This window comes from Aythya ferina (genome assembly GCF_964211825.1).
Source record: "Aythya ferina genome assembly, chromosome: 27".
Classification (NCBI taxonomy): domain Eukaryota; kingdom Metazoa; phylum Chordata; class Aves; order Anseriformes; family Anatidae; genus Aythya; species Aythya ferina.
The window spans coordinates 4,379,984-4,398,609 of NC_140310.1; the positions used below are offsets into that span (position 1 = coordinate 4,379,984).

At 52.4% G+C, this 18,626-nt stretch overlaps 1 long non-coding RNA gene across 1 annotated transcript; it reads right to left on the minus strand.

Annotated features, from left to right (window-relative positions):
- Positions 1 to 4,204: 4,204 nt before the first annotated feature.
- Positions 4,205 to 12,806, minus strand: LOC311424374. Its single transcript, XR_014686074.1, has 3 exons — positions 12,296 to 12,806; positions 10,141 to 10,249; positions 4,205 to 4,373 (listed from the first exon to the last, which is right to left on the minus strand). It is a non-coding gene; the product is annotated as an uncharacterized lncRNA (long non-coding RNA).
- Positions 12,807 to 18,626: the final 5,820 nt, after the last annotated feature.

Consider the following 18,626-nt stretch of genomic DNA (forward strand, 5'->3'; position numbering starts at 1 on the left):
AAAAGTAATTAGGAGGAATGGTTTGTAAAGGCGGGCCATCAATAACCCACCTTAAAACGGTGACGCGTGGGAGCCAGGCAGTCCATCACAAGGCAGTGACGGATCGCCCGGCCAGCCGACCACAGAGAGAGGAGTCCTCGGGCACATTAATCATCCCCAATCCCGGGATAACCCCGGAGACCTTGCCAAACATTAGCAACACTTGCCTTCATCCCTGCCCGCTGCTTCTTGCCTTCCCCTTGCTATTTCTCAGTGTTAATTTCCACTTTTTCCACTCCCACGGTGCCTCCCCAGCCCTTTAGGCGAGCCAAAGATGTGGATACAGACGGGAAGGGTGCCCACAGCCCTATTTCCACACTATTCGGGTGTCCCAAAGCTCACCCTGCAGAAGCTCAGTGCCATGCTGGGACGCTGCCCTCCCCAGTGCCCCCTCCCCGAGCCTTCACTGGATACAGAAGTTCAATTAGTTCGGCGCAGTCGCCTTTTGCTCGGCAACATCTGTTTTGCATGGGCGAGGGAAAAGGAGGCAAGTGGTAAACATCATCTTTATTTTAGAAGGAAGACAAACATTAAAAGCCTCTGCACTGCCCTTTCCAAAGCCCTCTGGCTGTCTGATTTCTCTTCAGAAGACAATCCTGTTATTGCAACCAGCTCTGGGGAGCTGTTTTCTTGTGAGTGGTGCACATGCAGAGAAATTACGCTGCTCCTGAAGAGCTCTTACGTGCATCGAGATGCTCCGTCAATGCCCAGCCTGGATGATTAACCCCAGGCTTTGGCTCTCCCATTCAGGCTGAGATGCTCTGTGGAGGCGGCTGCTTTCCCCCTGCTTTGGGGAACAGAGCCTGAGACAGCTGCTTCCCCACTCGTTCCTTCCCTCTTTATGGAAAGGTCAGCGCCAGCACTGCCGAAACGGCACGAGGCTTCCCGGAGACTGCTGAACCCAGCTTGTGACAGGAGGTGGTGTGGGGGGCACAAGGCTGGCTGGCTGGCACAAAGAGGAGGTGTTTTGCCACCTCGTTTTCTAACCAGAAGTGGAAAAACGCAGCTGGATAACAACCTGCCAACAACACGTCCCGATTTAAGGGGCTCAAGATGTGGTCAGAAGGGGGAAAAACATCAGAATGTTGTCTAAAAGTGTTTTTTTTTTTGCCTGGACATCTCTGGATCCAAGGGGATGCCTGCTAGGGAGAGGTGTTCAGGCAGAAAGCAGCCATCCACACAGGTTACCTCTGCCCAGGGGTTTGCCAATCCCCTCCAGCCCCTAACCAGGATGCAACCACACCCTGTGCACCCCTACACCAGTGTCCCCATCCCCTGGGTGATGTACGTGGGACAGCCTCAAACCTGGCAACCTCTAGGCAGTGAGGACCCTTATAACTGCAGGATATTGCAAGAGGAAAGGCTGAGTAAAAAAAAAAAAGCAAGAGATCTGTCTGTGCCCTGTGCACAACCACCTCTCCTGGCCCCGGAGCAGTTTGCAGAGCTCCCAACCTCCCAGGGAAGCATCAGGTTTAGAGATTAGTCTGCATCTAATTCCTTCCCGGAGGAAACATGTGCCTCGCTGAAATAAACATCGCATCAGCGGCAGATAGAAGCCTGTATCCTGCACTGTGATTCCTATCGGGTCTAATCTCATTCCTCAGGCACCACGCAGCTCACATGTGCCTCCTTCCCAGCAAAGGATGTCTGCAAACTCCTGCGCGGCTCTGGCTTTGCTTTTCGGTGGGTCCATCCGCACAGAGAAGGCTTTTGGGGAGGCTGCAAGCTGTGAGCAAGGGGCTGGGTCAGGCAGGAGGTGATGGCTGGTTTCAACCTGGGCTGTTTGGCAGGATGTGAGGCGATGGGAAGATCAGCCTCGGTATCTGGATGCTCGGTGCTGTGCTTCTGACACGGGTGCTGGGAACATCTTGTTCCACCACCGCTGGCTGACAAAGATCAGGCAGCATTAGAGGGGATCACTTGGCAGAGCGAGCCTTTGAAGCCTGGATTAGTACCAGTGGGTTATCTCCTCTCCGTTCTTCAGGCTGGGATGAGAGGAACAATTGGATCATTAGCAGTGCTCTCTAATTGTGCCGTGATGAAAGTAATCAGTGCCTGACACCTCCTGAGCACCAGGAGCAGGGGACAGGGTGCTCTGTTAGCTCCGTGCCCACCGCACAGAGCAGCACCAAGCAGCCTCTCTGCCCCCAGACCCCGGCATGCCGAGCCACAGCCTGGTGTTCTCCCTCTCCTTATTTAATTCTACCTAAAGAGGCAGAGCAGCTCTTCATCTCCATCCCAGGAGGAAGCCTCAAAGGCAAGGAATTTGAGGGAGAAAGCATTTCTTTTGTCGTAGCTACATTTGGCACCAATCTCCTCTTTCAGGTGCTCCAGAGATTGATTTCTGCATCAGCCGCCTCTCGCTCGGTTTTCTGGCCCGACAGTGCCGCAGCACCAACTACAGACAGGTTACAGCAGCGCTCGATAGGAAACCCCATTAGGGAGCGGGATGTGACAGCTGCTGCCTTCCTGCTGCCTGCAGCTGCCGCCTGCCACCCGGAGCAGCTCCAGCAGCGGAGCCACGGCGAGATAAAAGTTACAAGGCTCGGAGCAAGGCAGCATCGCCGAGCTCTGAGCTCCAACAGCTGGCGTTGCTGATCTGCAGAGCTGCCCAGGCAGACAGCAGCTCCTCCTGCTCCTCTCCTTGGGCAGAACGGCAGAAGTCTAAGCAAGGGCAAGTTCAGTGGGCAGCTCGGGATTGTATTTAAATGGAGAATGGGGATGTGCACGTCTGTACCTACATCGGATTTAATTGTATTAATGAGAAGCATGCAGTGGTAGCCCCTGCCAAAAGCTGCAGCGAAACCCAGCGTTATTTCGGCTCAGGACCACCCCAGTGACCCCAAGTGAGGTGTCTGACCCCCATCTTCCACCAAAAGCGTCCCCCAAAGCAATCACAGACACCCGAACCATACAACGATGCCACATCCACACCAGCGCCCTGAGCACATCTAAAACCCAAGCCGAGACTTGCCGGACAAATAAATCCATCCCTCACCAAGCCTTGCCAAACCCCTCCATCCTCGAGCTGGGCACCCCTGGACTTCGGGAAGGGTGGGAAGAGTCCCAAAATAAGGATGGAGGAGCCAGTTTCCCCACTGAAGGATTCCCCGGGCAGAGGGAGGCTCCTGCACGACCGACTCCTGCCCCCTAGCGCTGCTGCAGCCCCGGAGGAAAAGGGAGAAAACTTGGGAGGAACGCCTCGGGTCGGGACTTTGACAAGGAAAAAGCCTTCGAGGAGGCCAGGGAGGTCAGGCAGGGGGGCAGAGGTCGGAGTTAGAGGGTCTTTGTGCCGATATGAAGCGATGTGGGGATGGAGAACAGGGGCTCTGTCTCTGGGTGCTGCAGGATGCGACCCCAAGGCAGGGGCTGTCCTGACCCGGGTGCCCTCCTGGGCAGCTCGTTTGATGTGGGGGCAAAATGCGCCTGGAGGAAAGCCAGACAGCAGCCCCCGAGGCAGGACCCCAATTTCTGCTCACCCCCCAAGAGCCCTTACATGGGGCTGGGAGCAGGGAGGTCACAGACCCGGAGCGGGGAGGACCCTGCACACTCCTGCCCCTCTTTAATGCCCCCTTTTCATGGGCACAGCTCCAGTTTTGGGGGTTTGTTGGCTGCATCCCCCATCCACCTCCTGTCCTCAAGCCCTACAGATCCCCTCACCTCTCCCCATCCACCCCAAACCCACCCAGACACCCCTACCCCATAACCACATAAATCCATCAGTCCCTCAGCAGCAATGCATCACCCGGAGATGAACCAGGGAACTGTGCTCACTGGGACAGGGGGCTGCACCCCTGCACCCCATTAATTCCCCCACGAAGCTCCCAAACCGTGCTCTGGGCTGCTCAGCTCCTTCCCTCGTCGCTCCCCATCACTGCCACCTTGGCAGAGCATTTCTCCGAGTGCTGTCGCCACGATAAGCAGAACTATTAGGCAAATTTGTTATTGACTGGTTCATATTAGACTACTTTTTTCATACCTTCATGGCAACACCACTAATAAAAATGCACTTTCTGGATTTATGGGTTCGTAAAGCTGCTTTCGTGTACCTCGGGGAATCAGGGGATTAGAGCTGTATTAAACATCTCCAGTGAAAATGCCACTCAGGTGAAAAAGGGGAGGGGAACGGGGGGGAATTCAAGGGCAAGGAACAAGTGAGAGCAAACCTGGCAAAAAATATGGTTTTAATATATTATCTAAAGAATAAAAAGCCCATAAAAAGTTATCGTCAGGCAGGAGGAATTCATATCATCACCGCTTGTGAATTCTGCCTGGGAACTTCCTCCGTGGATGAGAGTCATTAAGTTAAAGCAAGACGGCAACGTGCACCATACCTGGATGGAGAAAGGAAGGAAAGGGGGGGGACATGGGGTCATTAGCAGGAATCCTTCCTCCCTCCACAAAGAAATGAACGCATATCAAAGGCAGGAGTTGTTTCCAGTGCTGCTGGAGAGCCTTTGGGGGATCCAGGTCTGGGCTGGGAGAGGGAGCAGAGCGATGACCTTGCACAGCAGTGACAAACTGCCTCAGGTGTCACCAGGGATTACCCAGAGCTGCAGCCCGTTTGAAGTCGGCGTGACACCTTATCTCGGAAATTTTGTCTTGTACTTGAGATAATTTTGCCAGGGGAAGTTATCGAATTCCAAATATCGCAGACTTGTGGCCAAAAAAAAAAAAAAAAAAAGTCAAAGTAAAAAAAGAGGAAGTTGTTAAAGATCTCTTTTTCTCTAAGCAATCACTTACTGAAAAGTCATCAATACTGAGGCATCTTCACAGAGCCTTTGATCCCAGCAAAACTACTCTTTCCACTCCGGTTAAAAAAAAAGAAATTCAGGCCATGCCTCCATAGGTGATCTAATCATCAATTCCGAGGAGTTAGTCAGGATTTATGCTGATATCAGAGCAGAACCTACAGTGCTCGCTACAAAGTGCTTTAGGATCTGTTACCAGCAGAGCTAAGCCATTAAGTTTCTTTATTTTTCAGCGAGATTTAGCAAAAGTTGCTACTTCTTCAAGCCCTTTTGGGCCTGAATCTACCATCGGTGACACAGCCCCGCTCTCCCATGCCAGCAGGGTCCCTGCCCTGTGCCCACCTTCAGAGCAGGGACCAGCCCCTGTGTTCTGGCGCTGTGTTTTCTCCTTCTTTCTTTGGCAAAAAGCCTTGGAGGGAAGTTGCCCTCAGCAACCACTCGGTTTACAAACGCCACACTCTCGAGACATCTGAATCAGGGGTATACATTGCTGTAATTAATCCTCCGGGGGCACTAACGGCATCGGCAGCGCTGCCGGTGTTAAGTCAGCTGCTGCTGAGCAGCCTGTGCTACCCAGCCAAACATTTCACACCCAGCAAACATCCCCTGCCGCTGAGCAGACCATAAATCTGCCCCCACCTCCCCGCACGTGGACGAGCACAGGAGCACATCCCAAAGCACAGCCCTGTCCTGCACCCCATTTCAACCAAAATCAGCATTTTCCTTCTCTTTTTCTCCATCCAGGGCAGTTGCAGGCTGCATATCCCCAACACACCCATAATTATATGACAAAAATCACTGCTCCACCACCAGCACAGATGCACACAGTGGCTGAAGGAGTTGGATTTTTGCTTGTTTGTTTTTTCCCTACAGAAACACTTCTTTTCCAGACCGATGCTTATCAAGGAACAAGCACCCTTTTCCTCAGACACCTCTGGATTTGGGTCCCTGAGGGTGCCAACACCATCATTTTACTGGGATCTTTTCCCAGCTAGTGAGTGTCTCAGCAGCGATCTGAGCACAGCCCTCCTCACACGCCTGTGTGCACAGCTGGGTGCTCGCAGAGCTTTCCAGAGGTGAGCTGAGGCTCAGCAGGCCCTTTACAGATCCCAGCTGGGTGTCTTCCTTTGCCTTCACCTGCGAGAAGCACTGTCACAGCACTACAAAGGATGTCCTAGCAAGCTGCAGGACGCAGCAGGACCGCCAGCCCCGCTGTGCACTGTGATCTCCCCAAGAGCTGCGGCTCCCCGCGTCCCGTGGATGAGAAGATTCCCTCGTTCTGTCTTTTTGGAGACAGAGCAGAAACAAAAGACCGTACTGTGCTTAAACCCCACGGTATAATAAGCTCTGTGATGATGAAAAGCGGAAAAAGCAGTAATATATGTGCTACCAGGTGAGAAACATCCTGTCTTAGCTCAGTTAATATCACTTATGTGTATGACAGCCCTATCATAGCAGCCACAATAAGATGAACGATAGCAGAGATCAGTAAATATTATCTTCCTCCTGCAGAAAGGGAGCGCGAGTCCCAGAAGCATTTAAGCAGTTTACCAAGCCCCAAAAGAGAAAAACCTGATGCAGGATTAGCAAGAAGAGCTTCCCAGAGCACACCGCTGCATCCAGCTCCTCCACACTCCCCCCACCACATGGCTCAGTTTTACAGCACGGAAAGAGAGGCTCGAGCAGGGGGCTGCAACAGCCACCTACGCTGCTGCTGTCAAGAAGTGTCGTGCTTTTTTTTCCTCATTTATCTGCTCCCCAGCTGCACGTTAAGAAAGTCCTTGCCTGGCCCATCTGCAGGGACCAGATTGTGCAACGGGAGGAGCCTTCCCCCACTGCTTCCAGGAGGGGCAGGATGCTTAACTACCTTAATTAAAGCCGATCCTGAGCTCAAGATCAAGAACTGGCATGCTTAAATACCTGAACTAAAAGCTGATCCTGAGCTCAGGATCAAGAATTGCCTTGTGTTTATGTGCAGTCTTGCCCTGGTGGATTATTATGAAGGAGGACTCAAAACGGTGCAAGGCTCCATGGCACGGTGTGTGAACACACAGCAGTGTGCAAGCTGCAGGTGGTCATCCCCTCGCTGGTGCAGGCACTTTTTGGAGGTCAGAGGAAGGGAACGACCATGGCAGATGCACCGGAGCTATGGATTACATTAAGGGAGACTTTGTCAGCTGTTGGAAACAGGGATCTATTTTAATGGCACGGCGCTGTTTTACACGGAGCACCCAGCTCAAACGCGTCAGTTATACATACGCAGACACAAAACACAGTGGATTAAAAATCACTAGGGTATTGATTTTCATGTTCCAGGCCATAAAAGCCTATCTGGAATGGGAATTAATAGCTCCCTGCCCAACTGTGCTGGTGTCAGGTGTGTTACAGTGCACAGGGGAAGGACCGGGTCCTGTCCCCAGCTCTGACCACTGATGGAGACGGTCCAAGACATCAGCCACTGCTCTGACACGGGGCAGCAATCCCCACGGCTTAATGCTTCTGAAAAAAAAAAAACACCTTGGATTTGCAAAAACCCTGGTCTGCACATGGAGACAGGCAGAGAGCTCCCAGGCCTTTCACACGCTGGTGAGAGGCAGGCGAATGCCAAATGCAGCGATAAAAACTGCAATATGCAAATAATTGTCATCAACTATAGGCAATCAGCCGTGCTGCCACAATTCTGCTCAACTTCCAAAATAGTTTTCTCGAGTCTCTCATTTTCTTTCCACAATTACCTTTTCTTCCTGACAATCAGATACTTGCAAACAATCATCCAGAGGACTCAGGAAAGAGCTATGCTAAACACAGGGTTGTAATAGGAGAAATTTCTTGTTAAAATATTACATTGCTTTTCAGGCATGTACAATGCCACTGAGAAATTTTTTAATGCAGCAACACACGCGGTCCAGGATTACAGAGAATCAAATTCTGCTCTCCAGATTACCGTGGTATTGCCAGACAGAGTCTCTCCGTGCCTATGTTCTGGTTTATAGCCCAATTACCCTGGTAATACCTTTTCTCTGGACACACATTTAACTGTTTCTGAAGCCTTCAAGTCGTACAGTGCTGCGATTAGGTAAAGGCAATTCTATTTCAGGACTTTGGTAGCGACGTGCATTTTAAGTACAAGTCTTAAATGTTTTCTCACCAGATGGAGTTTGCTTGCATTGCCAGGTAGGAGGGTTTTGCTGAGCATTATTTTAACTAACATCGAGCCTATTTGAGTCCCTCGCTGCTGTAAAACATTCTGCAGTTCCCATGCATCCCCCTCCTGCCTGCCTCGGTGGCAGGACCCAGCTGGGCACCGTAACCCTGCCCCGAGCACAGCTGCAAACGTGCTGACCAAGCATCCCTGGCACACAACAGCAGCCACTTTGCTTGGGAGATGCATTTTCCTGCTGTTTTCCCTTTTTTTTTTTTCCTAAGCAGGCCAGTGAACGAGACCTGTGATTAAATGCCAATAGGGGAAATGAAAGCCTTTGTGGGTGTTAAACCTCCGTCACTGTTCATAAAACCAGGGAGTCGGAGCTATTTGCCACTGGGGGGTAAGTACAGAGGAAGGAGAGCCGGGCAGACCCAGACGACAGCACACTGAAGATAAAGACAATGGAAACTCTGACTGTCTCTGGTGACTGGCAGGGAACTTCCCTGAGCTTTTCAGAAGAGGATTTCTGCCTCCGGGAGCTCCCTTTGTCAGCCTCCCAGGCAGGAGGGGAGGCTCTGCTGGTTTCTTCTGGATTAAAAGGGCTGCTATTGCCTCCTGGAGGTGCCTGAACAACTGTGCTTAGGAACAGCTTCCCTCTGCCACACGTCTTCCCCCTGCCTCTGCTTCAAAAGGGAGGGAGAGGGCAGGATGCTGATGTTCACCGAGCAGGGACTCTGCCTCCCTTTCGGAGGACGGCTGCCCACTGGTAGCTCCTGCTGGAGCCCGGCCTTTTTCTTACAGAAACCATTCTGCCTGGTTTCAGTTACACTTCCCAAACCCTTTCATGCTTTCTGGGAGGATAACGCTCAAACTGAAGCAGCCCCAAGATTTCAAACCTTTGCCCCAGGATTTCAGTGTGGCACACAAATGTGAGGGGGCAGCCACCACTGTGTGGAAAGCCATCCCAGGGACTTGAGCCCAAAGCATCCTTCAAGCACCAAGCAGAGCTCATCCCTGTCCCAGCAGCTACCACCAGGCTCCCAAGAACAGCCCGATAAAGCCAGAGCTCCACCACCACGTGCTGCTTCAACCGAGTGCTCATCCAAATGCTGACAGATTGATGGAGCTGGAAAGGAGAGGGGTAGGAGCACCCGGAATACATCATCGAGATATTAATACAAGAGATGTCGTAGTGATAACTTTCTCATTATTTCCACGTTATCGTAATTTCACGTAAACTTCTCCTCACCAACACTGCTCCTGCCCGCCTCTACACTTGTTCTGAGCTGGATCTGCCCCCCAGCGATGCTAATAATGGCTTCCGGATCATTTTTATTCATTTTGTGTGTTTCACTCACAGTACTTCATGTGACTTATGTATCCCCTGAAGCTCATATTTCTATTTGAATTGCAGGGCAAGTAGTGGGTTTTAACATTCTGACTGCACACGCATTCTCCTCTCCCTCAAAATGAAAGATCATTTGAACTTTGAATTGCATTAGCATGACATTTTTCTACTAAATTACCCTGGCTGCACTCAGTCTGAAGAGAAAACCCCCTTTTTAACTTTGTGTAGGTTATGTGAACATCTAAACACCAGAGGCAATGCACAGGGGAGAGAAGAGGACGGGAAAGGTCTGCAGCACCGCTTGGCATCCTCACCCCAGGAGAGGCAAAGGCCGTCTGTGAGTCCTCCAGGTCTGAGCCAGGGTTTACCAGACCCCTTCCCAGGACAGACTGGGAGCACTGAGGTCTGAACATCACTCACCAGCAGCCCTGCTGCCAGCACAGCTGGGATGGATTCATTTTCACTCTCCAGGAGGAAAAGACTGGCTTCAGCAGGCCACCCACCCCTTGCACATTCCTCCCGGCCACTGCAATGTAAGCACCACCAATATTTTGAGTCTCTTTTTAAAGCCCACTACATGGGCAGCATCTCTGGTGGTTAAAAAAAAATAAATCCCTGCTCTCCCTGGGTTGCAGGATGCCAGATCGCACTCAGACCTCTGCGCACACAGGAACAAGGATGGGATCTGACCCCCAAGGTAAGCTCCAGTCATTTTTAAGACAACCTCGTGCTATCAACAGGTGACTGATGTTTTAGGCCTGCAGAGACGCTCCTGCTGCCTGTGCTACCTCAGCTCACAGCCAGATTTATCCCCCACCCACCAGTGGTTTGATGGAGTGATTCGCACATTTGCCTACCTCAGCTTGCACTGAGACCCTTTTTCACACCCAGCCGGGCTCCTCACAGGGTGAAGCTCCTGGCTCTGCAGACCTCTGCCTCTCCCATTTACAGGCAATGCATTTCCATCTGAAGAGGAATTTAAAAACTATTAGTCAGGGAACATAGCAGATAGTAACTATAGCAATGCATCACTCACAGCATGGTAATTACACACCACCGGGTTGCCTGTAAAAGCTGGTCTACCTGGCAGAAAATGGCAGTAATCAGCCTATTGGCAGCAGACAATACAGCATCATTTGTAATTCTTATGGCTGCATGTTCTTCGTTTCACAGGGGCTGGATGCTAATCAATGAGTTGCCATGGTTACCCGACATCCACGGCCATCAATACACAATGAGATGCAAAGAAATTAGAGGGGCTTTCAGGCACCACTGCTGGGGGGACCTGTCTGGCCACAGCCTCCCCCCCAACACCATGCCAGGGGTTGGAAGCTCGGTGCTGGGGTAGATGGTCTGAGCTCTGCTCCTGGCTTCCCCTCGGTGACCGAAGTGACACAGCAGCAAGAAGCCAACTTTTTGTTCTGAACAAAGCCACCCTCCAGCTCCGGGCATTGAAGAGGGTCCCTAGGAGAGGATGAGGGTGGCAGAGCCAAAGCATTGCCATAGAAAGGCAAGGGGTGTACTCTAAAAGGGAGCAAGGAGCAGCCTCCATCCTGCAACCTGAGGCTGGAAAATGGAGAAACAGGGGCTAAGTGACATGGCCAATGTCCCACAAGGAATCGGGAGCAGCAGGCAGCACAGCCTGCCGCTACTGAATGCCAGCCCACAGGCTTGGCCAAAGTCAGGAGTAAAACCTGCCCCAGTATCAGAGGTGTTTCATCAGAGGCAGGCTCGAGTTCCCAGGAATAGCAAGGCTTTTTGCTAATAACCTAATTACTTTAATATGCAGCAGCATTAAAAAAAGAAAATGACATTTGAAGTTTGTGAAATGCAAGTCGAGCTCTGAATCAATTCCTTCGACTGTTCTTATTAAATTAATTAAATCACCTGTTGCGTGCTGGGAAACCAGGAGAGCTTTTCCTCTTGGGGGGCTCACAGAGGGGACCTGCTGTGGGCACCCAGCACCCAAATGCTGGCTCAGGGTGCTGCTGGCCACAGGGCTGGTGGTCCCGAGCCACACACGAGCACCAGGGAGCCCCCTGCTCAGTGCAGGACCAGCCACGTGCCGCTGAAGGGCCATCCAAGCTTTTTGAAGAAAGCCTCTCGATAGCAGCGAGCCTTTTCTGAAGGCACCGAAGGATTATCGCACGCGGCGCCGCCTTTGTGTTTGTGCACAGCCACACAAAGGGGACGCCAAGCCTCGGATGCTCATTTCGTTTTGTCTCCGTTCCCTCTCTGCTCCAATGCGCAGGCACATCCACGGCGACTTAAAAGAAATGTCCACGGGGATTTCACAGGCCGGGCACGCCGAGTTTCATGGATGAAATGAGATGAGCAGGGCAGCAACAGCACCGAGGGGCAGGCTGCCTGCTGATTACAGGAGGACACAGGCCCTAGGACCGGCAGGCCCTGGCCCAGCACTGGGAGAGCACAGAAAACATCCCGAGCAGATTGTAGGAGAAAAGAGACACCACTGGGGCTTAAGGCTGGATGATGCCCTTTTACATGCCACCATCTCTGAACTAATACGAAGAACAAGCTCCAAGGAGCTGCTTGCTGCAGGTTGACACAAGGAAAGTGCTGCTTTACAAACACCAGGCCCAAACCGCACACATGCAAAATGCATGAGCTCCGGCTATTAGCAGCGCTGCTCTCAGGTGGCTCTCAGCAGGCCCCCTGGCACAGAAGGAGGTTTGTTGATGTGCAATAATACACACGGTAAACACATTTTAGCATGCACAAGAAGCAGGACCACAAGCTCTCAAGGACAGGGTCAGGATGGAAAGAGGGGAGTTGACCAGGCTGCCCTCGGAGCCCCTCTGTGCCCACCAAGGGCCTCCCTTTCCCCTGGCTAAAATAGAGCCTTTCCCAGCTGCTCAGGGTTTCAAAAGGGATTTTTCTTCCCTCTCTCACAGCGTTTGCTATAGGTACACAGGTTCCAGATCCCCAAAACTCTACAAAAAAAGGGCAAAATGGGATGGCCAGCACCAACATTCAGACCTCAGCACATACCTGCTCCTGTTCGCTCACCCCAAAGCCAATTCCCTCTCTGCACAGGAGCATTTTGGCTTTTCCTCCGGGTCCTGAAGCATTTCCCCTCTGGGGGCTGTGTCCTTGAAGCCCCCTGCAGGGCTATCCCCCACCTGGAAAGGGCACAGCCCCTCCCGCAGCTGGGGGCAAACAACTTCTTCCTTGCCTTTTTTTTTTTAATTGTTAATTTTTGAGAGTGAGATTATTGAAAAAAAATGAAAAAACTGGCAGTAGGGATGCTTCCAAACAGCACCAGCATCCTCTTGTGGGCACGGCGAGTCCTGCAGCAGGAGCTGGGGCTGCCTGCAGGGAACCAGCCCGGATCAGACAGGGAAGGTTTGGGCAGGGAAAGGCAGTGCCCTCAGCTCCAGGTGTAAAAATAAAACTAATAAGCATAAAGCTACAGAACCAACCGTTCACAGAATGACTACATCATGAACCATCCGCAGGATGACTACATCATGCTCAGCTCGCAGATGTGATGCAATTAACCGGGAATTACACGTGAGAGACCTTGCATTAAAAGGGCTTCACCTGACAAAATCACCTGGTGACTAAGCAATTACAGCAGCTTTCTGACAAGATCCCACCCTCCCTATTGCACTGCCTCGGATGAGCACTGATTTAAGTCACTGCACACAGATAAGGCAGGCGATCTCATCAGGAATCCCATTTTTCCCCCTGGTGTCTGCTGCTCAGGCACAGCCGTGATGTTATCTCCCAGCACGGACCACTGAAACCACCACAGCCTGCTCCGGGCTAGCTGAGGACTTACTCAGAGCACTGCCTTTCATTTGCCTCCTCTTATTAAGCACAGCATAGACACAGCAAGAGATGGCCCAGAAGCACATTAAGGACTATGTAGATGAGAATGGGGGGTTGCCAAAACCATCCAAACCCAAGAACTGGGCCAAAGCCAGCAGCATAATCCCCTCATTTCACAGCGGGCACAGAATTGCTAAATCCCGCTCCCTCTCCAGCCAAATCCTGCCTGTTCCCACCTCCACAGCCCCACATCATGATCTTCTCAGCTTTGGCTTCCTAATTCAGCTCTTTAAGAAAGACAGACACTCCAAGAGGACACGGATTGCTGCACAGTGAGCCATCGCTGGAGGTTTTAAGGAGAAGGATCAGGTCAGGGAGGAAGCCCAGACCTGGAGCTGCAGGAGCCCCAGCAGTGCCACCACAACCCAGGGACAAGCCCAGCTTGGGGCCATGCCCACTCTGAGTCCAATTTCTAGCAAAAGCCTCAGCTCTGCTCTCTGCCAGGGCTTCCCCACCATTTAGCAGCTGGAGGCATACAGCTGCCAAGCCCAAGCAAGCAGGCCAAGCACCCCTCGTGCTCCAGCAACCTCACATCCCCTCCTTGCTTTCCAGAAACTAACACTCCCCTGAGCTGCAAGAGCAGCAGACTTTTTTCCGAGGGCACTTGGCACAACAATTTCTCCCACATCTCACAAAAAAGACAACCACCAGGCTCCAGGCTGGGCTGCAGACCACCACATCTCCCATCCCCATGCTTTGGGGAGCAGCCAGAAAGAGGGTTTGCATCACTCCTGCTTCATTCTTTCCCCTTTTCTAAGCCTTCAGGTAGCAGGGTACCCACATACTCATGGCTCTGCTTTTGTAGGCATCCCTCCCAAAAAGCAGCTTGAACACAGAGGCCAAAGTTGCTGTGACTGCTGGGGTGGGCTCGTGGGGGAAAAATGACCCTTCCTTACAACCTGTTGGGCCTCGAGACCGATATTTGGGCAAAGTTATCTTCAGTGGCTGTGCAAAGCCTGCCTCCCCAGCCAGGCTTAGATTAAATCAAAGTAAAACTGGTTTAAACTACTCTGGAGGAAAGAGAGAGAAGAATAGCTGCTTCGGGTCTTGTTCTGATTTAGTGAAACCACTTAATATTTGTGTTTATGCAGGGCTTGCCTCAATAAATCCCTGGATTACTGCCTGCGTTTATAAGTGATTTAAGGTGGTTTAAAGGATTCTAGCTTGCGATAGCATAGCCAAATTGGTAATTCACACCAGGGCAAAATAAATAAGCAAATGGCAGAGAAGGGCTCTTAGACCAGGCTGACACTGATTTCCTGTGCACTGCCTCCTGCTCCTCCCCGTTTCTCACACACAGCCGTGCTGAATCCCCCAAACCATCCCCATGGGGCCTTTTAACCCAGTTCAAACATCCTGCGTTGGAGCTTGCACAGAGAGCTGGGGTTAACCGATGCCTAGAAAGTGCCGTGAAGCCCCCCAGGAGCCCAGCACAAGGCAGGACGCAGGGTGCAGCCGTGGGAGCAGGCGAGGGGAAATATTTGGGCACCAAATGAGCAGATCTCCATTCCTCTTGGAGGATCGCTGCTATTGCCTCATCTCTGCTAAGGTCTGAGCACTCCTGAACCGGGACTGTTCTGGAGCAGAGACAAGGTCTGAGTCATGATTTAAAATAAAAACTTGCCTAAAAATACTTCCTGGCAGCAACTCCCTCCAGCACGTGGCAAAGTAACCCTGCGCCCTCCGGTCCCGACCCAAATCTCAGCCCAGGTGCTTTGGAGCTCCATTTCGTGGCAGAGAAGAAATAGAGGGCACAGGAAGGCCCCTGCCCATGCCAATGCAGCTCCCATCTCCGGATCCCTCCTGTGCAGACCCCCCCTTGTTTTTGGGTGCCCCTGACCCTGCTCGCCCTCCTGCTGAAGGACTGACATCTCTGCAGGACCAAGCCCTGCTCGGCTGCTCCCGCTGCTCTAATTGCATATCTGCGAGGTGGAGAGCTGCTGTAACCACAGCCCTGGCACGCTATAAAAGCAAACGGAGAGCCGTATGTGATCATTATGCAAAGGACTCGCTCCTTTATGGGGTTTGGATTATAGTTTGTAATATACGAAGCTAAACTGCAGAGTGCGTTCGGTTTTATGGGCGCCATAAACCCGAGTGGCTGGGAGGGAGCGAGCGAGCCTGGCAGCAACACGAGGGCTTCTCATACCCATCACGGGGCAAGTGGTGCCAGGAAAACCCCAAAATGGGGATTGTGCCCGAGCCCCTTTGCCAAAGGGCTGCCTGAGCAAGCACTGAGCCAGGGTATGGGGTGAAGGAGCCCTGGGAAGCACCCCCAGAGGAGCATCATGTCCCATCCTGACTCATGTGCGGAGCAAAAGTGCAGGAGGAAGGGAAAGAGCACGGCCTCCCTGTCTTTTTGGGGGGATGAATATTCCCCAGGGCAGAGCCCAGGTGCCCAGGAGGCTGGGGAACCCCCCAGCTATGGAGGAGGGTGCCGGTGGTGTCAGCCCCCCTCACCCCGGCTGCAAATCTCCTCCTTTCTTGTGGTAATTGCCAATGCTCCCACTGCCGTGAAAATCAAATTACTCGGTGCAGAGATAAGGGAGCCCCACGCCGGGGGCCGCGTGGCAGCTGGTTATCACAGGGATGCAGGGGAAAAAGGGATGGAAAATACAAGGGGAGCAGCTGGGGGTTAGGTGATTTTTGCCGCCTGCAGAGCGGGATATTGCTGGTTGGGGAAATTAAGAGGACCTGGGAATAATCAGTTTTTTTCCTTGCTCGAGCTCTTTCACCACTTCTTCCTCCCCACTAAATGCTGTCACCTTCAGCCCGGTGTGAATCCCAGTCCTGGCCTGGAAGGATTTGGTAAATATTTAAGCAAAATGCTTTCAGCATGATACACGTGCAGTGTGTGCTACGGCACCGAGGCGCAGGGGGATGGCTCGGTGCGGGCACCACCTCCACAGACGCCCTTTGCAGCCGCTCTGGGTTAATCATCGCGGCTTTGCCCTGGGAATTTTTAATTTAACCAGCCCTTTGGAAAGCAGGCACATATGTCTGCTCGGCCGGCTGCTGCCGTGGTTTGCTCGAGGATCCCCCGTGGGAGAAGTCGTCTCCAGCCGGCGGGCTCTGAGAACCCAACCCACAGCTCCGACCACGGCCGCCCTTATCTCCAACACTCCCCCCAGAGCACAGGAAACAAACCGAAATAAACCAAAATAATTTCCTTTCTCGTTTCCTTTCCCTCGGCCTCCCGGAGATGGGAAGCTCTTGGGGCCTTTGGGAAGGAGCAAGGGAGCGTGGAGCAGCCGAGGTGCGCCTTCGCTCCCCGCTCCTGGGAAGCCCTGCCTGAGGTCAGGCTTTGCCCTGAGCTTCTCCAGCTGCTGGGGGCCAGGGAAAAAAGGCAAAGGGAGACCCAGGAGCCCCCAGCCCTGTAGGTAGAGGCATGGGACCCTCTCCCCTCCAAGCCCTCAGTGCCAATTCTTGTCTTGGCTGCGCAAAGTGGAGCGTCTTAGGCTGAGCAGAGGAAAACTGCCCCCATAAATTTTTTTGGGGGGAGCCCCCAAAGCTTTGCTCTGATGGGAGATGTAACCGCGTTTCCATCTGCAAAGATCCAGGATGAATTATTTAGGCCTGTAACGCAGCAGCTCTGCTGAATTATTTAGGGGGATTTGGATTTGTAGGCCAATGAAGCAGAAGCGAGCGGTGCTGAGCGGCGTGGTGAATAGTCCCAGGAGAAAGCCGGGTCCTTTTTCTTCTTCTTTTTTCCCTTGATAAGCGTTACAAAAGCAGCCTGCACAATCTTCAGGGCGAGTCCTGGGAGTGAGTAAGACAAACTGCCCTCACAGCTTTCTCCAGCAGAATATTTTTGCTGCCCGACTGGTTGCTGGCGTGTGCAGGGCCGGGAGATAAGCGTTGCACAACCCAGCGCGCAGCACCCAGGAGGGGAGGAGCAGGAGGGGGAGGCTGCTGGTGGGAAAACCTCTGCTCCTCTCCAACCCCTGCAAACCCCACCTGAGCTGTAGGGTTGGGGCAGCACAGGGCTTCAGGTTTGCAGCAGATTTCTGTTTCTGACCCCAAATAAAATACCTGGCTCCAACTCATGCCTGCAGCCTGGGATTCCCCACCAGTGCCCCCCAGGTGCCATCGGTCAGCTCCTTCCACAAATTATAAGCATGGTTTGAAGAACTGGGTGCTCTGAAAGATAATATATCTGAGGGTCTGCGTGCATTTACCTCTTGTCTCGAATGCCCCAAGGAGTCACATTTTCCAGCTTTTCTCTCTGACCCTGAGGACTAGAAACTTTGTTTGCTATCGGAGCTCCTGCAGCAAAATGACGCCAGGGTGATGCTTGAGGAGAATTCCTGGTTGCATGCAATGACCTGGGCTGGAAAAGCAAGCCTTTGTGGTGTGACCGGGGTGTCCAGCTAACAGACACGCAGATTAGCATCGCAGATCAATACCCAGAACCGCTCAGAAACTTATCGCTGTTTTGCAACTCCGCTGGGCAGGGAGGAAGCTGCTTTGTTTAGCTGCAAAAGCAAACTTTGCTTTGAGGCTCTGGGGACATAGTCTGGGCTTGTCTCTATTTTAGCATCCAGCAAAGGAAGAGGCTGAAGAGCTACCACGGAGTTGAGAAATGGACGTGCTCTTGTCATTAATTTTAATGGGAAAGGAGCAGATGAATCCCAGAAGTGGAAGAGGAAATTTCAGCCTGCCTTCAGAAGCTCGGGTGCGATGTGCTTTTCTCATGACCTTTTGTCTTTTATTTGCTGCTAAACTGGCTGGGACTGAAACCCTCCAGCACAGTGCTGTGAGAGCGGGCTGGTGGGGTCCAAACTCCTAGCTGGGAATGGGGGGGGGAGGTTCTGGCTGATCCTCGGGGCTCCCCAAAACTGAGCCAAGATCAGAGCCTGGCTTACGCAGGCTTGAACTCCCCGTGTTGCTGCTATGGTGGGAAAGCCACGTGGAGTTCCCTGTTCATTCCAGCTTTGATTGTCTGTGTTTTACCTAAAATTAGGGTAAATTTTAGGTAAAAGCAGAGCAGAGAGCAAATATTTAGTAAGGTAAGTGTCCCTTGGGTTTGTCACCAAGCCCTGCCAGGAAGGGCTGGAGGGGTCAGATCAGTGGGATCTCACCCCAACCCCAAGCCACACAAGAAATGCCCACAGCACGGGCTGCAAAAGGCGTTTTTTCATCTCCCCTGACACAGCAGCCTGGCAAATCTGGCAGCACAGCCCCCTTGACACAGAAGCAGCCACCACGAGCATCGGCCGGGATCCTCCCTGGCTGCAAACAGAAGCTCCTCTTGCTACCTTGCACCTCGCTGCCGTGGTGTTTATTTATTCACCCCAGGACGCTGAAGCAGGCTGCTCTCCTCTCCTGCATGCACATGTCCCTGCAGTTCCACCGTAATTATGCTGAGCAGGTCCACAGGTTAATTGGCATTTGTAATCCGCCTGCCCAGCAGAAGTGATCAAGCACCAAGCACTCGCTTTTTGCTGCTCTTTCAGCTCCAAATCCCAGGCATGGCCACGCACGGAGC